At 32.8% G+C, this 9737-nt stretch overlaps 1 long non-coding RNA gene across 2 annotated transcripts; it reads right to left on the reverse strand.

Annotated features, from left to right (window-relative positions):
- Positions 1-990: 990 nt before the first annotated feature.
- LOC131942476 (uncharacterized) lies at positions 991-3695 on the reverse strand. 2 transcript variants are annotated; one of them, XR_009386763.1, is made up of 5 exons: positions 3463-3695; positions 2805-2948; positions 1938-2051; positions 1593-1650; positions 991-1354 (listed from the first exon to the last, which is right to left on the reverse strand). It is a non-coding gene; the product is annotated as an uncharacterized LOC131942476 (long non-coding RNA). The 2 variants fall into 2 exon arrangements; XR_009386764.1 differs by lacking the exon at positions 3463-3695 and having other exon boundaries at positions 2805-3023.
- Positions 3696-9737: the final 6042 nt, after the last annotated feature.

A 9737-nucleotide genomic window follows, 5' to 3' on the forward strand; every position in this document is an offset into this window, starting at 1 on the left:
CAGTTTTCAAAAGAATTTGTATATAGATCTAAGTAATTATTATAAAATAGGAATATAGTATTGCATAGATAAAAATAAAATACTTGACACAAACAATATGAGGAATATTTTTTATCAGAGAAGAGAAAAATATATGATGTAGTTTGAAAATAATAATCTACAGAATGTAGCTTTTGCAGATTAAAATGAAAATTCTCATGCCTATATAATTTATTGAGTAAATGAAGCAAGGCCCAAAACACTAGGCTAAATAATATGCATGGGACAGGCATTGAAAACTACAAATTGCATATAGTGAAGGTTACCCTACTTTTATTGGCTATATCCACCACAGTAAAGATTTATGGCTTTCTTACCTGCTTGTAAAATTGTTTAGGAAAAAGTGAAGTATTGTTAACTTTTTATGGCAGGCCAACTACGGGCTGTGTTCTGGGAACATGTCATCTGTAAGGGGCATTGTTCTCGGCACATGTTGTCATTTTGTGTGTTCTCGGCACATGTTGCCATTTTGTGTGTTCTGGGAACATGTTGTCATTTTGTGTGTTCTGGGCACATAATGCCATTTTGTGTGTTCTGGGAACATGTTGCCATTTTGTGTGTTCTGGGAACATGTTGCCATTTTGTGAGTTCATGGAACATGTTGACATTATTTGGCTGTGTTCTGGGAACATGTTGCCATTTTGTGTGTTCTGGGAACATGTTGCCATTTTGTGAGTTCATGGAACATGTTGACATTATGTGGCTGTGTTCTGGGAACATGTTGCCATTTTGTGGGTGTGTTCTGGGAACATGTTGACATTATGTGGCTGTGTTCTGGGAACATGTTGCCATTTTGTGTGTTCTGGGAACATGTTGCCATTTTGTGTGTTCTGGGAACATGTTGCCATTTTGTGTGTTCTGGGAACATGTTGACATTATGTGGGTGTGTTCTGGGTACATGTTGACATTATGTGGCTGTGTTCTGGGAACATGTTGACATTATGTGGCTGTGTTCTGGGAACATGTTGACATTATGTGGCTGTGTTCTGGGAACATGTCTGTTTCATTTTTAAATATTATAATAAAACATTTTTAGAAATTCTATATTAGGAATTGTGTATTTATATAAATTTATATATTTAATAAGACAATTGGATGAATTATAATAAACAGCAAGAATGATTCAAATAAGTTTAGAAGTATTTGGCTTGCTGTCCTAACAGTGAACTGTATTCCGAGCTTGTTTCCCTAGTGATAACCCATGTTTTTTGTGCCACCCTTCCAATCAAGTATCCAGCTTTTTCTTGGCCTGTATCAAAATGCTGGTCATAGACTTGCTTGACTTGTGTATCACAATATGATTTTGAATGTTTTTCTGTAAATGAAATAAAGGCAAAATATTTTGATACTTTCTTTTGTGGAACTTGCAAGAGAAATAAATTACAAATTTATATTACTATCTCTAATATTTCTTTACTATGACTAATTACTTTGAAAAGATAAAGCACTGAACATGATGAATAACAAGAAACAAACATTATCAGAAAAGATTATAGATTTAAAATTGTGTTCATTCATATTGAAGATTAAGGAAGTAGACTATCAATATTTACCCTCTTGATGGCTGATACTTTGATTTGATGTCTTTACTTTAAGCTTACACATCAGTCTCTGTGTGGTAAAATATGAAATAATATGCTTCAATAAAACTGTTTCAGTATATTAATTACATTAGATAAGTACATAGTTTTGAGCTCTGTAACAATATGTGTTTCAATTATCATTCAAATAAAATAACCTCTATGTTGTACAACTCACTGATTTATTAGAATTTAAGAAAAGACAATAATTAATACAATATTTTGGATTAAAATCCATTATATTTATTATAACATATAATGCTATCTCTTGCTATAATAATTACTTTAAAAAATGGGTTATGCCTATAGTACAGTTACCTGAGGATGAAACTAGGCACAGTGATTAGGCACAGTGAGACTGATTAATATCCATTGTTATTGAACATCAGTTGTAGTTATGAAATCTGGATGGACAAACACACACTCATAGTCCTGAAAAGTAATTTACACATAGATTAGCAAGAATATCTCACTAATTATTAAATTAAAGCTAACCCCTATTTAGATCAATCCATCAAAGTAGTTGCATTTTGTTTAAGCTGTAGACACAATACAAAGTAATGTTTGTTCTGTGATTTACATACTTTTATAAAATAGCAATCAAATTACACACACACACACACACATATATATATATATATATATATATATATATATATATATATATATATATATATATATATATATATAGATATAGATATAGATATAGATATAGATATATATATATATATATATATATATATATATATATATATATATATATATATATATATATATATATATTATATATATATATATAGATATATATAGATATATATATATATATATATATATATTCAGTGTAAATAAAGTAAAATTTGTAAATTTTAGTTATGTCTTGTTATTAAATTTATTTACTCGACTGATCTAAACTCACTTTATTTAAACATAATATAGTGGATAAGTATAGTGATTTTATTATTTAGCAATAAAAAGCAGGCCTAAATTTTTTAAAATAGTAACGTTTGCGAATGAACACATTAAATTCTATGTATTTCCATTTCTTTGTCTTTCCCAACTCGATGCATATTACTAACCAAGCACTAAACTATAGTCCTAAATAACCTTGACTCTAATTACTATTTACCGGACAACCTGAATCTTTGCGATACCATGTTATAATATATTATTTTAAAAAGAGCTTACCACTAATTACTAAAATCAATTGTTTTTAGTATTAACTGAGCCGCATACTATCTGCTGCTATTGTCATCACCAGAATTCCAGTATGCTGGCAAGGTTTAGTCTCTAAGTTCCCTACAACCTCTTTCCTCTCGAGTGCGGAAAACACTGAAATCATTAATCATTATTTCATTATGCCTAATAGTTTAAAGGTAGTATTAAAGTAGTACTAAATAGTACGAGTCTTAGTTACCGTAACTATGGGTCTAATGAATATTATTATTGTGTATGCTTAATATTGGTATATAATATATAGTCTATAGTATATAGCCTAAACTATAGAGCCTAAATATAACAGCAGCTTGAATAATGCTCATTAGCATGCATTCACTATAAACTATAAAGATAAACAAATATTTCAATTTAATTTAATTCTAACTAATAATAGTAAATAGTAAATAGGCCTTTTTCTTGTGGTAACAAATTTAAAGTATAGGGCTATAGTTGTAGTATAGGCATAGTAGATTCTATATTTAAGAATGTGGGCTTTTCATTCCAATGCACCACAATGGATACTACACATGATCAAGCTTGACCTCTGATCTAAAGATTTAATAATTGGGCCTAACAAACAGTGAAAGTACAATAAAAATCATGTAAATTACTAATTTAACCTTCTTACCTTCGCTTCTGCAGATTCCTATTCTGTTTCCTTCAAACTTTCTTTTTATGCAGCCGTATGATTAGATTCTAGACTATATTCTAAACTAACCAGAACACTAGATCTAAATTTCTAGATTCTATGCAGTATGTATTAAACCTATAGGCCTAATATTTATTTTAAATTCCTATGCGATGTGTCGTGAACTGTAGGTTTCATGTTATTTTTTAATGGCGGAAATCAGTTTAAAATTTCGTTTCCTTCGCTTTGTCATTCTATTTATAGATTCTATTTATAGAGTCGGAGCTAAGAAAAGATAGGCTTATATCATTGAATTAGTCGGGCGATCCACACAGGAAGTGACCGTATATCTATTAGTTACTCAGTGATCCGATCATTGACAGATACAGAGATAGCCATTCGCATGGGGTGCTCTCTCTCTCTCTCTCTCTCTCTCTCTCTCTCTCTCTCTCTCTCTCTCCCTCGTAATCTCTTTTTGGCTGCTGAAAAATAACTATTTTAATAATGGGACAAACTGTCATACTGTAACTATCAAAGACCATTTTTATCCAACTATTTAGGGAAAAATATCTTAGACTCAAAATATATCAAAGTATATCGAAATAGTAGTACACGAAGCTTTTGCAATATGGAATTTGAGCATAAAGGATTTGATTATAGGGAATTTGACCATAGGGAATTTGAAAATATGAGTTTGCCCATATGTGGTTGGACCACATAATGTTTTTGATCACATTTTGTTTGCCCACAGCGGGAGTTTGATCACAGGTGCAAAACAAGAAATAAAACATTGCGAAATTATGTTGTATGGTGTTGCCTAATTTAAAAACATAATTATTCATCATGTACACTTACAAGTCATTCAGCTGTGAAGCGATACGTGATGCTGAACGGCAAAGTACAACGTGCTTTCAGACACACGGTCAGACAGATGTCCTGATATAATTGTGTGCTATTGCAATCTGTCATTTAGTTAACCAAAAAGTATTTTTTTCCGACTAAATTATTGGAAAGTTTACTAAGTAATTTATATGTGATATGTAACTTAGTACATGTTCAATTTTAAGGAAATTTGTCATATAACATTGCATTTACTGTATTATACAATTAATACTCAACTACATTTCATTATTATAAGCACTAAACTTGTTCAAAGCCCCGCTTTTGCCAAACCATAAACGTCTAAATTCTTAATGGTTAAAGCATTTGTTTTCAAAGTCCCGCTATTGCCAAACCACAAACGTCTAAATTCTTAATGGTTAAAGCATTTGTTTTCAAAGTCCCGCTATTGCCAAACCACAAACGTCTAAATTCTTAATGGTTAAAGCACTTGTTTTCAAAGTCCCGTCCCGCTATTGCCAAACCACAAAGGTCTAAATTCTTAATGGTTAAAGCACTTGTTTTCAAAGTCCCGCTATTGCCAAACCACAAACGTCTAAATTCTTAATGGTTAAAGCACTTGTTTTCAAAGTCCCGCTATTGCCAAACCACAAACGTCTAAATTCTTAATGGTTAAAGCACTTGTTTTCAAAGTCCCGCTATTGCCAAACCACAAACGTCTAAATTCTTAATGGTTAAAGCACTTGTTTTCAAAGCCCCGCTTTGGACAAACCATCAATGACCAAATGCCTAATGGTCAAAGTACCTGCGTTTAAAGCCCCACTTTGGTCAAATCAGCTATGGCCAAATCCCTAATGGTAACAGCATCTGTTTTTCAAAGCCCTGCTGTGGTCTAACCACTAAAGGTCAAATCACTAATGGTCAAAGCATCTGTGTTAAAAGCCCCTCAAACCAACGTATCTTACTTCAAATATCTTAAAACTACTTAGAGACGAAGTAACTCAAACGATCTCAAAGGCAACATATCTCATGGCATCAGATAATATTATTCCAGACAAATACCACCGATAATATATGCCTGACAAAAATATATTGGACAAGGAGAAAAATATTAAAAGAAATGACTTCAGTATTTCTAAGTCATAAAGTTGGATGATATTGCGTTACAAGTTTATTTCGATTTATTTTTTTATTTAATATTTATTTAATACTTTTAATATACACTGAGAAGGTCTAATTAGTTAGAGGAAAAATATATTAGACCCAAAATATCCATCCTCGGTATGCTTGAACCCCCAAGAGAAGATCCTGGCTACGCTATTGGCGTAAACAACTACTTCCGGTACACGGAAATAACTCACAATTAGAATAAACAGACAATTAGATATTTTATTTATTTGTGAAATTTCGCTTATATATCTGAAACAGTACTGGCGATATAGGTTTTAAAAAAAAACAAAAGTAGAATAAGTTCCACTTCCGGTTATCGGAAAAGTTTATACAAAACATCAACTTGGTAACGTTGTTGAAGCTCGGAGTCCTGTATTTTTACAAGCTTTTATTTAAATCACTGTCTCTGTCGGTCTGTCGTTAGTCTTGATCGGAACGCCCGAGCGAAATTACGTGCACTTCTAACTGACAGATACGGTTCATGGTTGGTACATGAGTCAAAACATAAAGACAATGCAACACGACATTAACTTTGACGTAATTTATTGCCTAGTAATGTTTTTATGAATTAACTATTTGGAATATGTTTGGGCTAAGATGGAAAAAGCATCCTTTTATCACATGTGGATGACCTATATCAAATACAACCACGGTCACTCCTTGACTCTCGAATTGCATGGTTTTATGTAGAAACTCTTTTGTAAGTCGTTAAAAAATTACATTAATTTAATTTAAACTCGTTTTTCTTGGTTCTCATCATCGTTATTATTTCATTACATAAACCCGAGTCGGGGTTTATTATCCATGTGGTTTATGTCTTGTTGGTTTTTTGTCCAGTGGGTTTATGTCGTTTTTTTTTATCTACTTGGTTTATGTCGTGGGTTTTTTTTGTCCAGGGGGGTTATGTCGCGGGGGGGGGGGGGTTGTTTATGTCAAGTGGTTTTTTGTCGCGGGGTTTTTTTGTCCAGGGGGTTTATGTCGCGGGGGGGGGGCGGGGGCGGTTATGTCCATTGGGTTTATGTCGTGGGGTTTTTCGTCCATTTAGTTTATGTCGTGGGGGTTTTTGTCCAGGGGGTTTATGTCGTGGAGTTTTTTTGTCCTGCGGGTTTATGTCATGGGGGTTTTTTGTCCAGGGTGTTTTGTCCAGGGGGCTTATGTCCAGGGGGTTTATGTCGTGGGGGTTGTTTGTCCAGGGGGGTTATGTCGCGGGGGGGGGGGGTTGTTTATGTTAAGTGGTTTTTTGTCGCGGGGTTTTTTTATCCAGGGGGTTTATGTCCAGGGTTTGTTTTGACCTAGAACCAACTTAAGGGTTGACAAAAAAGCTGTTTTATCAGTTATTTTTTTATTTAAAAGAAAAAAAAAAACATTTATAGGATTGTCTTATTCAGGGGCGAAACTATCATGCCAACACACAATGGGGTGGGGGGGGGGGGGGGTCAAACCGATTGGAAGCCTAAATTCCACTAAAAGAAAATATTAAATTTGTTATTGTAAAGAACCGTTTTTCTTGTACTTACTAGTTTTCGCTAAAATAAAAAACGGATCCACTGCATTTTTAAGTAGTCGAATAATAAAGGAGGTCATTAACACTTCTTTAAAAAAGTCGAAACGGGGATGGGGGCAATAATGCTCTTTTAAATATCAAATTAGCTATTGTAGACCCTATTTAAACAGAAAAAGAATGGGGAATATAATTTTTTTTATTTTATAAAAAACAGGCATATATGGAAGACTATTCAAGTCTCCGCTTTATAGCTGTATTTAGCTATAGATCCACATTATAATCCCTAGCACAACACGTATATAAATATGAAGACTACGAAGAAATATTGAAACACAAGTAGGAAGGTTTTAAGAAAAAAACACCCTTCAAAAGTTATATTTTTATCCTGCCATATTTATTGTAGAATCCTTTATTTCAAACATATTTGTGTACTAAACACATTAAAAGACCTTTGTTTTTCTTAATTAATATTTCAATAAGGCATAATAAATAATGGCATAGCTGTAAAATTTTATAATATAAATTCCAGAAACATTGTGATAATACTAAAACAGGAAACCAATTGTACAACAGAATCATAAGTACTTCATACACATTTTTGCGGGGGAGCATTTTCCTTTTCTTGTTCTGCCACTGCTATTGTTGACTATATTGTGAATTTGGTATTCTAAAAAATGTACTTTAGCCCACACATGTTTTATGTATTAAGTTTGCTACATTTAGCCGACCAATAAGTTTCGGGCGGCACGTGCTTTAGCGAAGAGCTAAATTTAGAGCCTATATCATATTATCGATTCTTAACACTATCTCGATTTTTGCTGTTGACACAGTTGTAAAAGTTGCCTTCTTAGAAAGCTGGTAAGTTAGTAGTTAATTGGTACTACTACTAAAACCCTGCTTAAAATAATATGCTTTCTAACTATAAAGCTTATAATTTTGAGCCGAGTTGTAAATTTAACTTATACATTAGTTACCGCTCATTAATTAATATTGATAGTATAACTATTACTGCTTAATAATTTATAATACTTTTAATATTAGGCTTACTTATTATAACTTATGGATTAATTAATTAATATTAATGTATGCATATGTATTTAGTTCACAGCGCCAGTTTTCTTTTTCCGTTGGCTTGTGTCGAATCTTATTACTTAATTTAATCCAAATTTTAATGCAGCGATTTGTTTCAAAACTTTACAGATACATTCTTCTTCAATGACAAAGAATATTTTTAAAAATCCAATTATACATGTTCGTAATAAAAATGTAATTTAAAAATTACAGTATTCAATAATAAAAGGGGAAATAAAAAGATGAAATACTAGCGCTAGTTTGTCACGGTTGGCTGATTTCTTGACTGAGCGTAGATCATGAACTAACTAGGATCAGATAGCTGGTTTCAACGGATCAATAGCTACTGGTAGGTTTTAAAATGCAGTTCTTTTTACTTTCCCTAGCGTGAATCAGGTACACTTCAGAGCTGGGTGGACTGATGAAGGTTTTACAGTATCAAGCCCAGACCTTTGAGCTAGCAAGCGTGTTCCTAACATTGCGACCATTCCGCATATTTTTAATTAGATGAATATAATTAATTAAAATGTAGTTACTAATCAGAAGCTCTGACGTATGAGAAAGCGAAATAAATTCAAATTAAACGTCAAAAATAAATGCTGTGTAACAGACGGTGAAGCTATGTAGCACATTGTATAATCAATCTATTTTATTATTCATTGATTTATTTCTATTAACATTTGCTCATATTTTTGTGCCCCTATGTAGCATGTTTACGACAAATGCGCGACGAACACTTGTCCAATTGTCGTTTACCCACAGATAATTTTCTCGAATGGACGTTTGGACGAATGCGATATATACTTAAAACGCACGACACAATATTTCTGATTCATGTTTAGTTCAGTTAACATACACTTTGTTCGAGCTCTTAACCACACAAGAGATACATTTTTGTTTTGTTTTTCTTTGCGATCATCTTATTCTTTAAGCGTTCACTCCCTTTTTTTTTTTACTACTCAACGCACACCATATTTACCGAAATCTATTGCCCCCCCCCTTCTTTGTAGGCAAAAGATACCGCTTATTTTAAGAACCATCTAGAAGGTTGTGGTTATTATTGCGACGGTATCGCATACATCTGAAAAAGTGAATTTGCTGTACTTTAACTGTATTTTCTATAAGCGAAATCTATTTCGTCATCTTCTGCTAAACAGCTGTCTTTTCGCTGGAACAAGCAAAAATGCAAAATAAAATAACTGCACATATTTAATTTGAATTAGTTAACCAGAATTTTTACAGTTGAGCTTAAATAGCTGGAAGTATTCAGTATGTATCAGAATACATTAAGTAAGGATTAGACTCGACACCTTCGACTCTAGTTTGATTGTGTTTTACTCTGTCAGGAAAATTTATATAAATGAGAATAAAGGTGTGGGCTTTCTTTTCGGCTGTTAAATGATCCATTGGGTGGTTAAAGTACAGGTCACTTGTTTTTTTTTTACCTAGGCATGTGAAGTGAAGATGAAATCAGAACTATGCCATACAGCCTTTAATGTGAGTCAGGTACCCATCGTAGCTGGGTAGGCTCAGGGACGTCCTCTAGGCTCAAACGTCGAATTAAAATTTGTAAAAGCCAAACTAACTGAATTATATATACTTGTTTTCAATTTAAATCAGTTTGATCATCTTATAAAAGCCAAGTATCTCTAGACATCTGGACTGCACCAGTAAATACTTACTAAATAAA

This window comes from Physella acuta, unplaced genomic scaffold (genome assembly GCF_028476545.2).
Source record: "Physella acuta isolate Inbredline_101_S28 unplaced genomic scaffold, ASM2847654v3 ptg000406l, whole genome shotgun sequence".
Lineage (NCBI taxonomy): Eukaryota > Metazoa > Mollusca > Gastropoda > Physidae > Physella > Physella acuta.